Source organism: Myotis myotis, unplaced genomic scaffold (genome assembly GCF_014108235.1).
Source record: "Myotis myotis isolate mMyoMyo1 unplaced genomic scaffold, mMyoMyo1.p scaffold_m19_p_5, whole genome shotgun sequence".
NCBI classification, from domain to species: Eukaryota; Metazoa; Chordata; class Mammalia; order Chiroptera; family Vespertilionidae; genus Myotis; species Myotis myotis.
This window is the reverse complement of record NW_023416357.1, coordinates 43,941,613-43,962,922: the sequence shown is the minus strand read 5'-3', so window position 1 is coordinate 43,962,922 and position 21,310 is coordinate 43,941,613. Positions and strand designations below refer to the sequence as shown.

Sequence of the window (21,310 nt, the reverse complement as noted above, 5' to 3'; positions counted from 1 at the left end):
CTGTCTAGCATCGGTCGGAACGCGAGGGCAACTTTCTCTCCGATGTTTGCAGCGATTGCTGGGACTCTGAGAGGCAGAGCCTCTGGGGACGGGACTGAGAGCAGCCATAACTGCTCCCTCCACCCGCTCTATTGATCCCGTGCGACCCACCCCGCCCAAGCCCTGTGCAGAGCCATTTGCCAGATAGCCTCAGGCAAAGGCTAGATTAGCACCACCCTAGAGATCCAGCACAGAAGCTCTCCCACTGCAGACACAGCTGACTCTCATAGCCAGTTAGCCTGGAGGTCAAATCACCCCCGGTATTGCTGACAACAATCAAGGCTTAACTACAACAAGACTGCGCACAAAGACCACTAGGGGGTGCACAAAGAAAGCATAAAAAATGTGGAGACAAAGAAACAGGACAAAACTGTCAATGGAGGATATTGAGTTCAGAACCACACTTTTAAGGTCTCTTAAGAACTGTCTAGAAGCGCCGATAAATGTAGTGAGATCCTCAAGAAATCTAATGAGACCCTCGATGTTATGATAAAGAACCAACTAGAAATTAAGCATACACGGACTGAAATAATGAATACTATACAGACTCCCAACAGCAGACCAGAGGAGCGCAAGAATCAAGGCAAAGATTTGAAATGCGAAGAAGCAAAAAACACCCAACCAGAAAAGGAAAATGAAAAAAGAATCCGAAAATACGAAGATAGTGTAAGGAGCCTCTGGGACAGCTTCAAGCATACCAACATCAGAATTATAGGGGTGCCAGAAGATGAGAGAGAGCAAGATATTGAAAACCTATTTGAAGAAATAATGACAGAAAACTTCCCCCACCTGGTGAAAGAAATAGACTTACAGGTCCAGGAAGCACAGAGAACCCCAAACAAAAGGAATCCAAAGAGGACCACACCAAGACACATCATAATTAAAATGCCAAGAGCAAAAGACAAAGAGAGAATCTTAAAAGCAGCAAGAAAAAGAAACTCAGTTACCTACAAGGGAATACCCATACGACTGTCAGCTGATTTCTCAACAGAAACTTTGCAGGCCAGAAGAGAATGGCAAGAAATATTCAAAGTGATGAATACCAAGAACCTACAACCAAGATTACTTTATCCAGCAAAGCTATTATTCAGAAATGAAGGTCAGATAAAGAGCTTCACAGATAAGGAAAAGCTAAAGGAGTTCATCACCACCAAACCAGTATTATATGAAATGCTGAAAGGTATCCTTTAAGAAGAGGAAGAAGAAGAAAAAGGTAAAGATACTAATTATGAACAACAAATATGCATCTATCAACAAGTGAATCTAAGAATCAAGTGAATAAATAATCTGATGAACAGAATGAACTGGTGATAATAATAGAATCAGGGACACAGAAAGGGAATGGACTCACTATTCTTGGTGGGGAAAGGGGTGTGGGAGATGCAGGAAGAGACTGGACAAAAATTGTGCACCTAGGGATGAGGACAGTGGGGGGGGGGGGTAAGGGCAGAGGGTGGGGTGGGAACTGGGTGGAGGGGAGCTATGGGGGGAAAAAAAGAGGAACAAATGTAATAATCTGAACAATAAAGATTTACTAAAGTAAACAAAACAAAACAAAAAAAACAAAAAAAAAACCTCGTTAGTCGGGACACTCGTAACAACGCCCCACTGTATACTACATCCAGATAAAAGACTGCATATAGCCGAAACCGGTTTGGCTCAGTGGATAGAGCGTCGGCCTGCAGACTCAAGGGTCCCAGGTTCGATTCCAGTCAGGGGCATGTGCCTGGGTTGCGGGCACATCCCCAGTGTGGGGTGTGTAGGAGGCAGCTGATTGATGTTTCTCTCTCATCGATGTTTCTAACTCTCTATCTCTCTCTCTTCCTCTCTGTAAAAAATCAATAAAAAATATTAAAAAAAAAAAAAAAGACTGCATATAAAAACTTGTGAGACTCAGCAAAAGTGGAGCTTCAATAGATACCTAGGGCCTTAAATGCTTATACTAGAAAAGAAGATTAAAAATTTATAAGCTTAGAGCAGAAATTAAAGAAAGAGAAAACAAGCATTCAAGAGAGAGGAACAAGAAAAGTAAAAGTTAGTTTTATGAATAAAGATGAACCATTAATCTGTGTCAGAAACTCCATTAAATGAGCCTGAGGACCCTAAAGGAATCTTATCAATGACTAATGTGATAATATCAAAAGGACACAGGAAACAAGTTGAAGGGCTCCCACTGGCTTAAATGGGACAACTGGACATCAAATGAATGAAGACTGCAAAGGATTGAACATAAATCAAACAGACAAAAACCAAGAGATCATAATGATGCTTAAAACATAAACAAAACAAACCCCCACCCATTGGAGGGTTGCTAGGGCACTAACCCATTAACTCTGAAATTGATACATTAAAGGAAAAGAGCCAAGAATTTATCCTACCCTTTATTTACAAAACATGCTTTACCATAACAAAATATTTGCTGAGGGAAAGTCCTTTAGATAAGAATGCCAGTAAATAAATAAAGAAGGATATTAAAATCATCTTCTCACAGACCCTAATACCCTAAATGGATTAGGCAATGGCTATCAATGGGTGAAATTTAGATGAAAGGTTGGAGGGTAAGTATAATGGTGGGATCAGTCCAACATATCTGAATCCAGTGGTCAGTTTCACCATCAATAAATACAGACAAACCAGCTTGGCTGGTGTGGCTCAGTGGTTAAACATCAACCTATGAACCAGGAGGTCACGGTTCAGCTCCCAGTCAGGGCACATGCCTGGTTGCAGGCTTGATTCCCCAGTAGGGAGCATGCAGGAGACAGCCAATCAATGATTCTCTCATCAATGATGTTTCCATCTCTCTTTTCCTCTCCCTCTCTGAAATCAATAAAAATATATTTAAAGAAAAAATCATATCATTACAAATAGAGGCAGTTTTATTTGTTCCTTTCCAAAAAGTGTACCTCTTATTTCTTTTTTTCTTACTGAATTAGAGAGGATGTCAATACATACTATGAGTAAAAGTTCTGAACAAACACCTCAGCACAAAAGAACACATACAGATGGAAAATAAACATATAAAAAAATGTTCAACATCAATTTTCTTTAGGGGACGGCAGACTAAAACATTGAGATACCATTTCATATCTATTACAATGGCTAAAATCCAAAAATCTGACAAAACCAAATGCTGCAAGGATACTGAGCAGTAGGAACTCCCATTTATTGCTGGTGGGAGCGCAAAATGGTACAGCCACTTTGGAAGACAGTTTGGCAGTCTCTTACAAAACTAAACAAAGTCTTACTATATGATCCAGCAATCATACTATTAAGTATTTACCCAAATGATTTAAAGATTTATATTCACACAAGAACTTGAATGTTTACAGCAGCTCTATCCATAACTGCTAAAATTTGGAAACATCAAAGATGCCCGTCAGTAAGTGAATAAACTATGGTACAACCATGCAATGGGATATTATTCAGTGATATAAATAAGTGAGCTATGAAAGCCACAAAAAGACATACATAAAATTTAAAAGCTTATTTCTAAGTGAAAGAAGCCAGTCTAAAAATATGTATATACTGTACAATTTTAATTGCATGACATTCTAGAAAAGGTAAAACTACAGAGACAGTAATAACATCAGTGATTGCCAGTGTTCTGGGGCAGAGAAGGGTTAAACAGGTAACGCAAAATGGATGTTTTAGGGTGGTGAAACTATTCTGTATGGTACTGTAATAGTGAGTACAAGACATTAAGCCTTTGTCAATACTCATAGAATTTTATAGCACAAAGAATAAACCTCAGTGCATGCTAATTTTTTAAAAATTATTAAGAAGGTCAGGGGATTATCCAATGGAATGCAGAATGTGACAAAAGAATCTATCTAGATGTGTTACAAATGTATAAAACAAGTGGAGAAATAAAGTGCTATCTTTGGAAATGAGTGGAGTATGTAATACTAAAGGCAAAAGGAACACGAGCATTGTACTTTAGTTGATAAAGTTGTTTCCCATGAGGGTACAGGTTAACAATTCTGAAATCACCATACATGTATACTGGAATTCAAATTAAATAATTTGATGGCTGATGGTAGGAGCCAGTTTTCTCTCTGTTAGAGGGAAAGATTATAAATAACCAAGGAAAGGAAGCTACAATGATCTATGTCAGTGATGGCGAACCTTTTGAGCTCGGCGTGTCAGCATTTTGAAAAACCCTAACTTAACTCTGGTGCCGTGTCACATATAGAAATTTTTTGATATTTGCAACCATAGTAAAACAAAGATTTATATTTTTGATATTTGTTTTATATGTTTAAATGCCATTTAACAAAGAAAAATCAACCAAAAAACTGAGTTCGCATGTCACCTCTGACACGCGTGTCATAGGTTCGCCATCACTGATCTATGTAGTAATGGATTTGAGTTTGAGACATCAGTATAAACAAACTTATGTTTACCTTAATATGGCACAGATGATTACAGATAGAAATATTTCTAGATATTTGTATATAGATAGTATATATATATATACACATATATACAAATACACATATACAGTATATATACATATATTGCTCTGTCATCTGGGAGGGCATAGAAGCAAGACCTCTCAATGGCAACAATCACAGTTGGTGCCTAGATCTTGGTTTCTCCAATAAAAAGAACCGAGATTCCTCGGAGAAATGGGTGATTCTAAGACTGGGGCAGGAAATATACAAGATGAGCATGGAGCATCTTGTAATGCTAAGAAGAAAGTACACGCACATACATGAGCGGGAGTGTGCACACGCACACATGCACACACACACAAAAATGTAGGAAGTATGTCAAAGGGATACAGGCGTCGACTGAAAGAGCTCCCGAAAGCCAAAGCTGGAACAATTTGAATAATAAAATAAATAAAGTAGTACTGGATTATAACCCAAAACTTTAAAACAATCTATGAGATAAATAAATGATTAAATAAGTAAATGAGGGAACAAGATAAATTTGCCATGCAGAAAGATTCCAAATAATGTATGTAGATACTTTGTTCTTAAGGAAGTGGAACATAACTCGCTACTCAGGTGTATGCCGCACACAGTGACTTGCTAAAGAGTACAGTATGAAAAACAACTTCACAGTGGAGAAACCTGACAAACACTACCTCAAGCCAGAGGACCAAGGTTAAGATCAACAGTGACAAGTCATAATGATAGTCTGTACCCTCAGTATGATGTGATGAGAATGGCACTTTATCTCTGTTGTCTTCCTCCCAAAACATATTACCACAATCTAGTCATGAGAAAAACATCTGGCAAATCCCAATTGCCATTCTACAAAATAACTGACTAGTAATCCTCAACACTCAAGAGGATCAAAACCAAATTACTGAGAAACTGTCACAACCATGAGGAGCCTAAGGAGATGAAACTACTCAGTGTAATGTGGTATCCTGGAACAGAAAACGTCTATTAGAAAAAACTGAGGTAATGTGAGTAATGTACGGACTGCACTAATCATGACAAATGTACTATATTAATGTAAGCTGTAATAGCAGAGAAACTGGGAGTGGGGTATATGGGAATTCTGTACTATCTGTGCAATAATCCTGTAAGTCTAAAACGGTTCTACGTTTAAAAAAATGAAATCAAAGCATTGGAAAATAAAGTTGAGAAAATATTCTAGGAAGTAAAACAAAAAGAAGGGGATGAAGAATAAAAGTATTAGAAAATTAAAGAACCAATCTAATAAGGTCTAATATTCAAATTACAAGGACTCCAGAAAGAAAGTATAGGGGGGAAAGAACAAAAGTGTCAAATAAAATATCCCAGAACTGAAGGATATGGTTCCTAGGTGAAAGGGTGCATTTAGGGCCAAACACAATTAATGAAAAACCCTTACCGAGCCACATCATTATGAAATTTCAGAATACCTGAGTGGTTTAAGGAAAGATCACACCACATCATACTGCAATATGCATCCCCCACCTTTCCTTTCCCCAACACTCTTGACCACCCCATCCCATCCTGCTTTCCTTTTTCTCTTTTCTAGGCATTTATTTAATTTACAACCTTCTAACATTTTGTATAGTGTATTTATTACATTTATTGTTTACCATTTAGAATAACTCCCTCTGCAAATTTAAGCTCCATGAACGTAGGAATCTTGTATTTTTGTTCACCCATATTTTCAAATTATCTTGACCAGTACCTGCCACATAAAAATGCTTAACACATACTTAGTGAATAAATATAAAAGCTTCCAGAGAGAAATAACGGGTCACATAGAAAGGACTGACTGTCATTTTGGAAGTAGACTTCATGATAGCAAACTAGAAGCGAGAAAACAATGGAACCATGTCTCCAAAATTCTAAAAGTAAATTATTACAACATAGAATTCTATAATCAGCTAAGCTATCAGCCAAGTGTAAGGGTATAATAAAAAAACATGTATAGACATGTAGAATCCTAAAAATTTGCCTCCCATTCAGTCTTTCTCAGGAAGCTACTAGAAGATGTACCAACATGAAGAAGATAGCAAGGAAGTGGAAGACCTGAAATCCTGGAAACAGGCTACCCAACACGAAGAAAGACAAATGGAATTCACAGACCATAAAAGGACACACTCTGGGAAGAAAGCTCTACAACTGGCCTAGAGAGGAGAGCAACCCATCACGACTGACACAGAGATTGACAGAGTGACAGACAATTACAAGAGAGATATTGAAAAACAAACAAAGATTATCTGATGTGTTTCAATCTACAAAAAGGAGATTTATCTATCTTATCTGAAGGGTTGTTAATAGATTAATAAAAGATATGGCCGAAACCGGTTTGGCTCAGTGGATAGAGCATTGGCCTGCGGACTGAAGGGTCCTGGGTTCGATTCCGGTCGAGGGCATGTGCCTGGGTTGCAGGCACATCCCCAGTGTGAGATGTGCAGGAGGCGGCTGATCGATGTTTCTCTCTCATCAATGTTTCTAACTCTCTATCTCTCTCCCTTCCTCTCTGTAAAAAATCAATAAAATAAAAAAATATATTTAAAAAAAGATATGAAAGATACATTAAAAAGCTGTAAAACATCCATTATAAGGTACATGGAAAGATATCTAAAAGAGCTAATAACTCTAGGAAAAACAAAATTATATAAAAAAGGAAATCTATAATAATAAAAGCATAATATGCTAATTAGACCAGACGTCCTTCTGGACAACCTTCTGGATGAAGCCAGGGCTTCAAGGGAATCCCGGGTCCCAGGTGCCAGAGGGAAGCTGGTGCCAGCAGCTAGGGTAAGGCCTACTCTTGCATGAATTTCATGCATCGGGCCTCTAGTATCATCATAATATACTACCAGGCTCAGCTGTATACAATATTTACACAATGATGTGAACACTAAATAATGAAACTAAAAATTAACATAACTAATTTATGAATATAGAAAAGAGGGGAGGAACAATGCAATGCAGTGTTTATAGGTGGAGGTAGTTATAACAAACCTATACTCTCATCTTCTATAACAAATTGGTACATAATATCTAAAACTGTGGTAGGATGGGGGCAGAATGGGGAGAAAGCTGTATAAGTACGCATGCTATTTTAAAAATTAGAGGTAAAAAAAGAGTTGAATAATCATTTATTTCAGGAGCAGCCTTCCTCAATAAGGATTCTATGAGAGAAGTAAGCCTTAATGCCCTAAGGCAGGGGTCCTCAAACATTTTAAACAGGGGGCCAGTTCACTGTCCCTCAAACCGTTGGAGGGCCGGACTATAGTTTAAAAAAAAAAACTATGAACAAATTCCTATGCACACTGCACATATCTTATTTTGAAGTAAAAAAATAAAACGGGAACAAATACAATATTTGTATTTGCATGTGGCCCGCGGGCCATAGTTTGACCCCTGTCCTAAGGCAGTGGTTCTCAACCTTGGCTGCACATTAGAATCACCTGGGAATCTTTTTAAAATCCTGATTTCTGGGCCTCATCCTCGGAAAGTCTGTTTCTTTGTTATGGGGTGAGGCCACAACATTAGCAACAAAGAAACAGAATTTAGGGAGGATGGGGCCCAGAAATCAGGATTTTTTTTAAAAAAATTTTTATAAATTTTTTACAGAGAGGAAGGGAGAAGGATAGTTAGTTAGAAACATCGATGAGAGAGAAACATCGATCAGCTGCCTCCTGCACACCCCCTAGTGGGGATGTGCTTGCAACCAAGGTACATGCCCTTGACCGGAATCGAACCCGGGACCCCTCAGTCCGCAGGCCAACGCTCTATCCACTGAGCCAAGCGGGTCAGGGCCAGAAGTCAGGATTTTAAAAAGATTCCCAGGTGATTCTAATGTGCAGCCAAGGTTGAGAACCACTGCCCAAAGGCATCCACTTTATGTAATAAATTAACTGCTCTTCCATGCATCTAAAGTATAACTAGTTATATACCATCCTTGGGGGAATTGAAAAAATAGTTACTCAAATCATTTTCTGTATTTCGTGATTCTGATGAGGAATGTTGATTGAGAAAGGACACTTCTGGAGAATGGGATGCAAGGGAGAGAAGGACTGATGCAGAGGACTATTAGTTTTCATTATAAGTCTTTTAATAGTACTTAAATCTTTAAATTATGTACAGGTATCTCTTTGATAAACAAAACCATTACATTAAAAATAAATAAAACAGTAAAAAGCAGTACGGGAACTCTGAATATAGAATGTACAAAAAAATAAAGCACAGGAACTAAAAGGTCTAGAAATAGTTTTTCATTAGAAAAAGCCAAGGAATTTTTCTTTAAAAAATTATGCAATTCAATAAATACTATTCACAAAGTATCTCTATCTATATAACAATGTACTAAGCATTATATTATTTGATGCCTAAAAATATACAATAAGGTAAAATAATTACAAAATAATAGCATAACCCAACAATTCATAGGTTTGATAATGCAAATACTGTATACTGAAACCTTTTTCATGAAATGTTATTAAGCTGCACATGCTTCCCATTTCAGTCCACCAAGATGTACATATTGTGCCAGTAATCTACCATGGGCAGTAGAAGATACAAAAGAAATATAAGATATATCCCTATTCTAAGTTTATTATATGTATATATGATAACCTTTTAGGTAATATGTTTTAGGTAATATGTTTACTCACTGGGTCATTTATATACTCTCAGATTTACAAACATTTACCATGTTTACAAAAAAAGTTTCTTAAAAATGTCTTCATGATGTTAATAATTGGCAGCAACATGGAAGATAAATAAAATCAACAAAACAGTAGTAAGGAGACTCCTAAAATGGTTAAGGTAACAGATGATGAGGACCTGACCTAGGCGTAGACAGTGCAGTGCAAATGGAAAGGAGACAGATATAAAAGCGGTTAGAGAGCAGGAACTATTGGAGAGTGAAAGCAAGGGAGAATGCTAGGGTTACTGCCAGGTTTCCACTGTGGGTGACTGTGCAGTACCACTGACCACGACAGGCAATACAAAGAGGAGCAGAACTGAGGGAAAACATGAGTTCCCGTCCGGACAGTTATTTCATGTAACTTGAATACATCCTGGGGGAGATGTCCAATAGGCAGTCGGATATAAGGATCTCGGCTTCAGTAAATAAGTCTGAGATAAAGAATTGGGAATTGGCAGCAAGAGATCACCTATGAAGAGAATATAAAAGAGGACAGGAGCCCTGACCGGTTTGGCTCAGTGGATAGAGCATCGGCCTGCGGACTCAAAGGTCCCAGGTTCGATTCCAGTCAAGTGCATGTACTTTGGTTGTGGGCACATCCCCAGTAGGGGGTGTGCAGGAGGCAGCTGATCCATGTTTCTCTCTCATTGATGTTTCTAACTCCCTATCCCTCTCCCTTCCTCTCTGTAAAAAAATAAAATATATATTTTTAAAAAATGAGTTTTAAAAAATATAAAAAAGCTCGAAGATGAAGTCAAAACATTAACTGTGGTTAATTACTTCTAAATAATGGGAATATCATTGATTCTTTTCCCTTATTCGTTATTATGTTTAGAACTTTTTGACATTAGCATATAGTTTAACATGAGGGGAGGAAATAAAGGAAGAAATTGGGTGGAAAATTATATAATACTTCTAGATCAAACCATTAAACTTCTGCCAATTCAAAAAACGACGAGTTGAAAATAATAAACGAAGGAACCCAAGTCGACCAACAAGTTGCCTATTTTGTTATGTAAAAACATCAACGTATCAAATTTACGGGCTGGTTTCCATAAGAGTCTAACAAGAACACTCTTAATCTGGAAAACAATGATTTGCAATTACGGAAATACAAACAAATTACGAGTTTAAAAGTTAGGTCATCTATCAGCATTTTCCAAAGGTACCAGAGCAAGGGTAGTGGAGAAGGAACACTGCCGCATCCTTCCGGTCCAAAGTGATGAGAACACGGACCAGGGCGGGAAGCACCCGGGGCGAGGACGGGTCGCAGGCGGGGGTCGAGTCCTTCCTTCGCGGGAACCACGGCCCCTGCAGCCGCGCAGCCCCTCCCCCGGAGCGGCAGCGGCCCGGGGCGCTGCCTCCGCAGAGACGAGCGCTCCAGGCGACCCGGGGCGGCAGCGCCGGCCAAGAGCCGCCGAGATTGCCCTCCAGGCCTATGCGGCCTTTCACGCTCGATCGGGGGGACCCGAGGCTGGAGGGTCGGGACTCCCCGGCCCGCTCAGGGGGATCAGATAAGGAACCGGTCCGGGCCCAGGCTCGGTCCCCGGAGGAAGAGGGCCAGACCCAGACCCTGGGGCAGAGCGTCCAGCGGCACCCCGCCCCCTCCGGGAGGGGAGCAGAGTTGAGCAGAAGCCACGATGCAGGTCCCCAGAGGCTCTTACCTCCCCACGCCCCAGCGGCGCTCTCGGGCACTCGATGCGACGCCGCCCCGGAGCGAGGAGCCGCTGGACCGGAGTCCCGGGAGTGTGCGACGTCCGCTCCAGGTTAGTTTCCCGACCTGGGAGTGAGCGCCCGGCGCAGGCGCGGAGGAGGCTTCCCTCGACTCGCACGCCCCGCCCTCCCGCCGCGGCCGCCGCAGTCCGGAGGCGCCTGCGCGCTGCGCTGCGGGGTTTGAGCCCAAGGCCCTGGCCAGAGCCGAGGCCACTTCCCGGAAGAGGCTGAGGAGGACGCGGACAGGGGAAGATCGGCCCTAAAGCTGGACTCCGTTCCCCATTAGATGCTTTGAAACCGGGATCGGGCAACGACCCGCGTCAGTGTCCGGCCCCCTTTGCCCGTGGATGTCCTAGTCGCAGCTTCCTCCGCCGCAGCCTCCGGAGTCCTTGGAGCCCGAGCAGCGTTCCAGCCTGCACCGGGCACGGCCGCCTGCGGGTGGCAAACCCGGCTTCCATCCGCGCTGCTATCCCCGAAAACCTAGCAGCTAGGTCCTAGCTTCTTTACTTTAGATTTGTTGGCAACCCCCCCGCGCTTCCCCGGCCGCAAGGAAAATGCCCCTAACCCACCCCGAGCTTAGGCCCTCCCGCCGACGGGCCATTTCCTTTGCAGCTCGGTCCTCCCTCTCCCTGCGTTAGTTCTGCTTTCCTCACACTGGCCCCGAGAAGCTGCCTCCCCCGCCTAAAACCAAAAGCCAGCTCATCTGAGGGGCGGAAAACAAACTCTCATGCATGTGATGCACACGTGTGCTTGTTGAGCTTTTCTGTTCGTGCCACCCGTTTCCTGTACATTTAAACGAGGGAAGAAGGATCATCTCCGTATGGGATCAAGGGTTCATTACAGGCTGGAGGGGGAAGAACCCAACCACGGCCACAAGGTCTCTCCAGCTCAGTTTTCATACCGGCCCCTCAAAAACTCCACTAGTCACAGTAGCTTAGAGAAGTATGCCAGTCAGATGTGATGATGATGAGAGATTTGAGAACTGGTGTTCCTATCCCAAATCTGCAATTTACAACTATAAGTTTACCCTTCAAAGATAGTTAATGTTGATTTTTCTCTCCCTAATCTTGATTTTCCTAAACTCTGAAATGCAAGCGTGTGGTTTTAGTTCAACCGTGAAACTGACTAGTTGCTCAAAATAATTTATTGAACATCTATGTGACGGGCACTGTTCTAGATGCTTTGCTTATTATCTCATTTAATCCTACAAAGGAAATCACAGAAAATTCTATTACAGTTAAGGATAATTTTGCAAAGTACAGGCTGTATTTTCTCTCTTTTGTGTTAGGTGTTGTTCACAGATTAATAAAATGAGGTCACTGTGTTTATGGAACCACAGGGACATACATATACGTGTGTGTATGTGCATATTTGGGATAAAAGTATATTATACAGTGTGAGGATAAATAATAGAAATAAAGCACACTACGACCTTAAATAGGTAAGTGGGAAATGTATATTCATGAATTCAATTCACAAAATAGGAAATTTAAGTGCCTACTACAAATTTTACTAATGTTCACCTTCATAATGAAATGAAGACGAAAGAGATATTTCCCATGGACCTAATTAGTCCGTTTGCTTAAAATATGAATAAATTCCATTGGTGAGGGTAGAGTGAAATAAGCACTCATATCCTGTTGGGGATCTAAATTAGGACAAAGATTTTGGAAACTTATTTGTCAAATTAAGAAATGTCCAGATGACCTAATTCGGTAATTTTCCTTCTGGAAATTATAAGGAGATATTCCAGAAAACAAAGGCTTATATCAAATAACAATAAGGAAAGTAAACAAGGTATCCAAACAAATGCCTTTCATATACAAATGAAATTGTACTTTCTATCACATTTATTTGTTAATGGATGTTTTCCTCTGTGCAGTGCATTGTTGCGAGTTGTAAGGATTATAAAAATGGATAAATCATGATCCATTTTTGCCTTGAAATTCACAATCTGCTGTTATTCTTTTATTTAGTAGTATAAGTAATTGAGAGATTGCTGTAATATAAGATTGTGAGATCTTTGTATAGATTCTGGGCCAGTTAAATTTTCTGTGATATCCTTTGTCGAATGGAATAAAGAAGAAATCTGCATATCAAATGCAGTGTCGAAAAGAGTCCTCAGAAAAGTTTGAGTAATTTCTGAAAAATCATATGTACCATCTTTAACCTCTAAAGATCCAATTTATAACCAAATTGTTTCTGGACTTGAAGAGATCATCCCAATTGTAATATATCTGGCCAATTTATTTCTTAGATTAGTCATTGCTTGAATCAGCAGTTTATTATTTTGAAAGGTAACCAGAATCTTGATGATTTTAAGAGGCTTAAATTCCACAGTAATATGAACTTCCAAAGCCGTTCCTTTTCATAAGTAATCTGGGTGGAGAAAATACCAGAAACAAATGAAAATAACTATTACAATTATTCCTTTGTTCCATGGCTGATCTTATACTAACAAGCGATTTTAGAAGTAGGGATTCATTGCTACAAAACACAGAATGTAGCCCTACTTGGTTTGGCTCAGTGGATAGAGCATCAGCCTGCAAACTGAAGGGTCCTGGGTTTGATTACTGCTAAGGGCACATGCCGGGGTTGCAAGCTAGATCCCCAGTAGGGGGTGTGCCAGAGGCAGCCAATCAGTGGTTCTCTCTCATCACTGATGTTTCTATCTCTCTCTCCCTCTCCTTTCCTCTCTGAAATCAATAAAAATAACACACAAAATGTAACCTGAAACTGTTAATTAACCATTAGTATTTAAGTGCTACATAACCATGTGTAATGTTCATGTTTTGAGAAAAAGGGCTAAAACATCTTTTTAAAAATCTGCTGTTCCAGGACCAATCAAATCAGGTATTCGGAGCAATGTCACTAATAAATAGTTATAGTTTTGTTGACCATGAAAGCTAGTTTTTTTAAATAATAGAAAACTTTGGAAGAAATACACTAAAATATTAACTGGATTATATTTTGAAGATGATATTATGGGTGATTTCTCCCCTTTTTAGTTGTCCATATTTTCCAAAATTTTTACAATAGCACTACTTTATAATCCAAAAGGGAAAAAATGAAACAATTCCTTCTAAAAAAGTGTTGCTGAGTGCATAGTTGAATCATCCAACTTACCTTGCATTTCTTTTGTAATTTCTGCAAACAATATATTGCATGACTCCTAGGAGAGAAATAACCAAAAAGCATAGATGAGCACATAAGCCTGGATACTGTGTTAGAGGTGGCAACAAGGTACAGTCATCACCAGGACTCAAGTATGATGCAGCTTCAACATCATGAAACAGGTTCTCTTAACAAGAAAGTCAATAGAGTTCTTTGCCACATATTTCCAGTTCTTTCTCTTCTCTTCTGGGCATGTGATGCCAATGTACTTCCTGGCCCCCTTGTGGTTGAATAGGATCATGTGATTGATTCAAGCATATAAATTCTGAGAAGTGACATGTCATTTCTAGAGTGGATCCTTTCCTCACCAATGTGAGACACTCCAGGGCCTGCTTTCCCTCTGGCACAGCAATAGGCAAGACTTGATATTGTGGCTGCACCATCAGTTTGAGGCCTTAAGGCAGCGTTTCTCAACCTGTGAGTCGCGAACAATGAAAATACATCCTGCATATCAGATATTTACATTACGATTCATAACAGTAGCAAAATTACAGTTATGAAGTAGCAAAAAAAATAATTTTATGGTTGGGGTCACCACAACATGAAGAACTGTATTAAAGGGTCGCGGCATTAGGAAGGTTGAGAACCACTGCAAGGGATTCCGATTTCAGAGCACTTCTGGAGAAATAAAAAACACCTGGTTATGATTTGTTACTGCAACCTAACTTAGCCTGTCACGGCAGATAAACATTGTTTTGTACCTCTGAGATTTGTGGGTGGCCATTCTGTATTATGCTCTGAGACAATGTCTTAGGGAGGCTTTCTGCAGCACCATTGTTTCCTATTGTTTTCCTAGGTGATTTGCTCTTTACTCATAATTGTTAAAATTTGCCAGGTAAATAAATACATTTTGTTGCAAGAGTAATAGTGACCTTCTTGTCCTGCAAAGCCCTTTATTATTTCCATTTGGTTCAATGCATGGGAGGGGGCTCCAGGGTGGCTAAAAGAATGCCTAGTTGTTTCAGGGAGAGGCTCAGGCAAAAGCCTCTGGGCTCCAATGGCTCTGAGTTGTGCTTGAGGGTGAGCCTTTCAAGAAGATATTGGTCCCTCCCCCCTCCTCCCAAAACAGAAAAGATACCCAGCTCAGCCTGAGGGCCAGCCAGCCTGCAGAGGTTAGTCAGGTGTCACCCATCTTCTTGATGAGTTTCACTCCCTCACCCAGGAAGTAGTTCTCTAGAGACCATGGTCTGCACGGGCAGAACCCAGGGCCTGGTTCAGGTTCCTCTCCAAGGCCGTGGAAGCTTCCATGGCATCCTGAGTTTGCCCCACTCATCTTGGGAAGGCTTCAGCACATCATGGAAGAGAATGCGGCCACTGCGCTGGTTTTGCTTCTTTAAGAGACGTTCAGCGCCCTCACGTTTCTCCACCGACTCGAGGAAGAAGTGGCCCACACCCTCCAGAGCACATCCTTGTGGTTGAAATAGAAGCCCAGAGAGAGGTAGGTGCAGGAGGCCTGCAGATGCAGGTTGGCCAGGCAGTTGACGGCGACCTCCTCCTCTGGGGAATAATTCTGATGAATTTGGGAGCTCATGGCTATTCGACAATGAGTTAAGGTAAAAACAAACAACAACAAAACGGTGTTGGCTGATCTGGGAGTCTGAGGATGGCTGAGGTGGTTCAGGAGGTGGTGACTGGAAAAGAGGCTGGAGGCTGGAAGGAGGGGCATCCCTGGGTCTGTTCTGTTCAAATACTGTTGAAGCAAGAGACAGATCTGTGGGACCACCGAGGTCACTGCCGATAGTGAATTTTTAATTTAAAAATTTTTATTATGGAAAATGTCAATCACATATAAAAGTAGAGAGAATATTGCAATAAACCATGCACCTACGTCTCAGCTTCAACATTAACAACTCATGGTCACAGATCTTATTTTATCTGTAGACTCACCCACTCTGACCCTACCTCATAGCTGGATAATTTTGAGGCAAATTTCATGTATTACCTTTTCATCTCTAAATTTTTCTACATATATATTTTAAAGATAAGCCCTTTATAAAATAAAAATGCAATAAGCTCTCTTATATCCAATACCATCACCCAGCTTCAGTATGGACAATCTTGTTTTATTCATATCCTTATCCCCCCATTTTATTTTGAAGCAAATTTGTGAATAAAAAATTCGTTTAATTCTTAAGTATTTCAATATATATTTCTAAAGAAAGTAGCTCTTTACAAAAACATAATAACACTACCATTATTTACACCTGAAAAACTTAGCAACAATTCTTCAATAATGCTAAATATTTAAGCACGTGTTCATATTTCCAATTGTTTAAAAAATGTTATAATTTTGAAATAATTTGTGGGAGTCCAAATTATTTTAAAGTAATTTTCCCACTTTCTTTCTTGTTCCTTGCAATTTGGTTTTTGAAAAATCATGTCGGTCTGTAGAATTTTCAGTGTTTGGATTTTTCTGCACCTACCTCCCCATAGTATTTTTGTTGTTGTTGTTGTTAATCCTCACCCGAGGATATTTTTCCACTGATTTTTAGATAGTGGAAGAGAGGAGGAAAGACAGAGAGAGAGAGAAAAACATTAATGTGATAGAGACACATGCATTGATTGCGCCCATACTGGGTTGGGCATCAGGCCTGCAACTAAGGTACTAGACCGTGACCGGAATTGAACCCGAGACCCATCAGTCCTCAGGCCAATGCTCTATCCACTGACCCAAACCAGCTAGGGCCCCATGGTATCTTTTAACGTGTTTTTCCTGCTAGGTTTCCTATAAACTTTTAGCTAGATTTAGAGGCTTAATTTGATATGGGTTCAGTCTTTTGGCAGGGCTGCTTCATGTGTGATATAGTAGTTCCCTCCTTATCTATATTTTGCTTTTCATGGTTTCAGTTACCTGTAGTCAACCGTGGTCTGAAAATAGTAAATGGAAAATTTCAGAAATAAACAATATATAAGTTTTAAATTGCTCATTGTTCTGAGTAGCATGCTGAAATCCCCTCCCTGCCCAGGAAATGAATCACCCCTTGTCCAGCGTATCCACACTGTACATGCTCCCCTCCTGTTAGTCATGTAGTAGCCACCATTTTGGTTATCAGATCGACTTTTCTATCACAGTGTTTGGCTCAATTATCCCTTATTTTACTTAATGGCCCCAAAATACAAGAGTAGTGATGTTGGCAATTCAGATATGCCAAAGAGAAAGCGTAAAGTACTTCCTTTAAGTAAAAAAAGTGAAAGCTCTCAAGAAAAATAAAGTCATATGCTAAGGTTACTCATATCTACAGTAAGAACAAATCTTCTATCCATGAAACCGCGAAGAAAGAAAAAGAAATTTGTGCTACTTTTGCTGTTGCACCCCAAACTGCAAAAGTTGCAGCCACAGTAATTGATTAGTTAAAATGGAAAAGACATCAAATGTGTGGGTGGGAGACATGGACAGAAAACATTCCGATGATGGCAATGTGTTGCACCAGAAAGCACAGAGCCTCTAGGAAGACTTCAGCAAGGGATTTCCCAAAACCAGTGATACCAGGCCATGTACTGCATGTAAGGGATGGTTAAACAGATTCAGGAGTAAGTTTGGACTGAAAAATATAAAAATTACTGGAGAGGCTGTGTCTGCCTATGAAGAAGCCGCTGTCACATTTCTGGCAGAGTTGAAAAAGTTGATTAAAGAGAAAGGATGGGGGGGAAGGGGGCAATAGGGGGATAAGGACACATATGTAATACCTTAATCAATAAAGAAAAAAAGAAACAATAAAGAGAAAGGATACCATCTAAAAGCAAGTCTTTAATTGCGGAGCTGTTTTCAAAAAAGGTGCCCAATAAAATCTACATTCATAAAAATGCAAATGAGGCACCAGGGCATAAAACATGGAAGGACAGATTAACTGTGGAACTATGTGGCAATGCTGGAGGACATATGATAAAGGCAGTCATAGTGTACAGAGTGCTCTCAAAAACAAGAATGATCTGCCTGTATTTTGGCGACATAATCAGAAAGCATGGGTGATGGCCATCGTGTTTATGAAATGGTTCCACCAATGCTTCACAAGAAGAAGGGTGAGTACAGTACCATAAGATATTTTGAGAGAGACCACACTCACATAACTCTTGTTACAGTATATTGTTATAATTGTTCTGTTTTGTTATTAGTTATTGTTAATCTTTTACTGTGCCTAATGTATAAATTAAATGCTATCATAGGTGTGTATGTATAAGAAAAAAGCACAGTATATGTAGAGTTCTGTACACATACAGTAATTTCAGGTGGGGGTCTTGGAATGCACCCTCCAGGGATGAAAGAGGACTGCTGTATGTGTACTTCCACCAGGAGGCACATAGTATCTCGTCGGCTCTCTTTTAATGATGTTAGCAACCATTGATTACCACTGCTTTGATCCATTCTTTGATTCGGGGTTTGCAAAATTGTGATACTCTAATCTATTATTTATTTTTTATTCATTGGCTGGAATTCCTCTTTAGAGGAGAAAAAATCCTTCGACAACTCTTTAGTTTCCTGAAATATAGTTCACACAGGAAAGAGAGGTTAAATCTCTGATCTTTTACTTTACTGACAGTTTTCAGAAGAATGATCTATTCCCTTGTATCCTCCAAATGAGACCAATGGTGGTAAGGAGGAGGGGTTAATATATATAAATTAAATATATGTAGTATATTTGTTATGTATGTATATAGTTATGTATAATACTAAGCCAATTCTTTAGATTTACTTTTGTAAACAAATTTAAGCATTTTAGCCATTGGTTTTTTTTTTTGTTTTTTTTTTATTGCTTAAAGTATTACAAAGGGTATTACATATGTGTCCAAATTTTAGCCATTGTTAATCTCAGTGTTTAATACCATAATAAGCCCATATCCTATTTATTGCCATAATTATGATACTAAAATATTATTAAACTAGTCAAAGGAATCATAATTAAATTTAAATCAGATTAGGATTTACTTAGAATTCTAATGTTAGATTTCTACTTTTTTCTTTCAAGTCATAAAACAGGTCAATAAGAAAAGTTTTTCAAAACTACTGGTTGCTTTTATATATCTAAGGATAATCACAACTAAATTCATCTACAAGAATTCAAAGATATAGGCAGATTATATTAATACACAGTTACACTAATTTTATGTTTGGAGCTGGCAAAAGGAAACTCACCAAAGCTCAAATGTGTTAAGGTTAAGATGGACTTGATAATATCAATCAATTTATAAAGAGAAGAACCAACTGTTAGTGATCTAATTCCACTGCCAGTTATTATGTAAACTGGAGCCAGAAAGAGAACTGAAATTCAAATCAGAGAAGTGAAATTAATTATTCTACTTGTCACTTGAATAATGAATGATAACTTGTGAGAATAAACTCAAAACAAAGGTTAAGCCCTAGCTGGTTTGGCTCAGTAGATAGAGTGTTGGCTTGCAGACTGAAGGGTCCCAGGTTCGATTCCAGCCAAGGGCACATGCCCGGTTGCGGGCTCGATCCCCAGTGTGCGGCATGATTCTCTCTCATCATTGATGTTTCTATCTCTCTCTCCCTCTCCCTTCCACTCTGAACTCAATAAAAATATATTAAAAAAACAACAACAAAGGTTAATATCCTTTCTGAGTTATGTAAGTTTAACATTGTGCATAATTAGGAGAAAAAAATGAACTGGGGGTGTCATCTCTTTTCCTTATGTATAGTCAAGAAAAGAGACCATTTCCAAACACTGGGAGAAAGAGTTTTAGCTTTCCTCAGCTGGAGAGAGGACAAGGAACCCGCCCCTGGGTGGCAGAGACCAAGCCCTGCAGGCATGCAGTAACCCTCTCGGGAGCTTGGGTCTCTTGTCAGAAATTGCTGATAGAATTGAAAGCCTGAAAGCATCTTATATAATAAAGAGGTAATATGCAAATTAACCCTCACACTCTCACAAGATGGCTGCCCACGACCAGGCCAGTAAGGGAGTTAGTGAGGGACGACCAAACGACTGAACAAGCAGGCTGTGTGGGGTGACCAGGCCGGCAGGGGGGCCGTGAGGGGCAACTAGGCCAGCAGGGGGCAGTAAGGGGTGACCAGGCTGGTGGGTGTGTGGGGGGGGAAGTTGGGAGCAACCTGGCCAGCAGCAGGGGGCAGTTAGGGGTGACCAAACCAGCAGGGGGGGGCAGTTAGGGGCAATCAGGCTGGCACACAGAGGCAGTGAGGGGCAATCAGGCCGGCAGGGGGAGGGTGGAAGTTAGCGGCGACCAGGTAGGCAGGCAGATGAGCAATTAGGAGTCAGCGGTCCAAGATTGTAAGAGGGACGTTTAGGCCCAGGGATGTGGCCTAAACCGGCAGTCGGACATCCCCTGAGGGGTCCCGGATTGGAGAGGGTGCAGGCTGAGCTGAGGGGACACCCCCTCCCGCCCCCCCATGCATGAATTTTGTGCACAAGGCCTCTAGTGTCTTGAATAATAGGTAGGCTTCTTCCTTTCTGAAAGTTATGTAACCTGTCTTGATTTTGTCCTGTTTTAGTTTGGATCTGACTTCCAGGAAGTTAAATTTGCCAGGCAAATCAAATGATCAATCATACTAAGTACGCAGGCATTATGATCACTTTTTATCTTCTTTCATGTTGATTCTCTATTTTTACTTGGTTGTACGTAAACACGTAGTAGATAGATAGATGATAGATAGATAGATAGATAGATAGATAGATAGATAGATAGATAGATTTAGGATAATCTACAAAGATTTTTAAAAGATTTTTTCTTCTGTGTTTATGTATTTCTTTAATGTTAAAGGGAATTTATCATTTCAGAGAGTCATTGTAAATATATAAGAAATATTGGAACTAGGGTTAAAGAAATTTAATAAGATATTTATAATTATCTTCTCAGAAGTTGAATACTGCAATAACAAACATTTAAATATGTTCAAAATTTCAGTTTAATCATTCTTGAAAATGATCAATGAATAGGTTTAAATTGTGTTTTGATTTGTATTACTAATTTACACGTCATGAATTCTATTGAATAAAGTAAATTAGAATTTTTTTTATATATTGAAGACAGCAAAACATGATCTCTAAAGAATATGACCTGCTTTGTTTAAATTGCATGACCTCTTCAATTGTAATTTTATTCTCCCATGCTGTTTTATATTTTTCTTAGGAAATGCAATGCAAAAAAGGCTAAAAGTATTTTTAAAGGGCTATTTCATCAAAATGTTTTAAAATAAATTAGACTTTATGTTTCAAAGCAGTTTTAAATTTACAGAAAAAAAATGAACAAAAAGTACAGAGAGTTCCTACTAGGTATAGTACTAGGTATTTAATTTTTA

At 39.7% G+C, this 21,310-nt stretch overlaps 1 protein-coding gene across 7 annotated transcripts in view; it reads right to left on the bottom strand.

The window, feature by feature from the left end:
* The window catches only part of ZFYVE16 (zinc finger FYVE-type containing 16), a 44,217-nt gene extending 32,782 nt beyond the window's left edge, over positions 1-11,435 (bottom strand). For 3 of the 7 annotated variants that reach the window (XR_004967477.1, XM_036308761.1, XM_036308762.1), the window contains exon 1: positions 10,818-11,434. The gene's annotated coding sequence lies outside the window, so the exon portion shown is untranslated. Of the gene's footprint in view, positions 1-10,322; positions 10,793-10,817 lie in introns of those variants that run through there. The other 4 variants (XM_036308758.1, XM_036308763.1, XR_004967478.1 and 1 more) reach the window with 3 other exon arrangements.
* Between the last annotated feature and the right edge of the window lie 9,875 nt (positions 11,436-21,310).